Raw genomic sequence first — 354 nt, 5'->3', positions numbered from 1 at the left:
CTGGCCTAAGTGGTTAAGGTCTGCTAGTGTGGTTACAATTCTTAGATCACTATTCTTTGCTTTCAGTCAGTGCAAAAGACAGCAAGCAAAGATTTGCGTCAGCACTCCACCTTTGAAGATCTGAAAGCTGGAGCTACAGAGACAGGGGAGGCAGAGAGTTTATTTGAGGTCACTTCCAGGTCAAAATCTCACTTTTACATAATAAATTAGCTTCTTAAATCTCTTTAGTTTTCTCAAGGAAGTCTGGCAGCAATGAGGAAATAATTTGAATCACTGCAGCTACTACAACAAGGAAATTAGTCTTCTATTTTTCAGACTTTTAGAGAAGCAGGACATGCAGCATTCTTCCTTGTA

The 354-nt window shown here is 39.5% G+C and overlaps 1 protein-coding gene across 3 annotated transcripts in view; it reads left to right on the top strand.

Annotated features, from left to right (window-relative positions):
* Window positions 1-354, top strand: part of sytl2a (synaptotagmin-like 2a) — a 19,560-nt gene that overhangs the window by 719 nt on the left and 18,487 nt on the right. The window lies entirely within an intron of this gene.

Source organism: Morone saxatilis, unplaced genomic scaffold (genome assembly GCF_004916995.1).
Source record: "Morone saxatilis isolate NCDOM2014 unplaced genomic scaffold, NCSU_SB_2.0 Contig20, whole genome shotgun sequence".
Classification (NCBI taxonomy): Eukaryota; Metazoa; Chordata; class Actinopteri; family Moronidae; genus Morone; species Morone saxatilis.
This window is presented reverse-complemented; position numbering and strand designations above follow the sequence as displayed.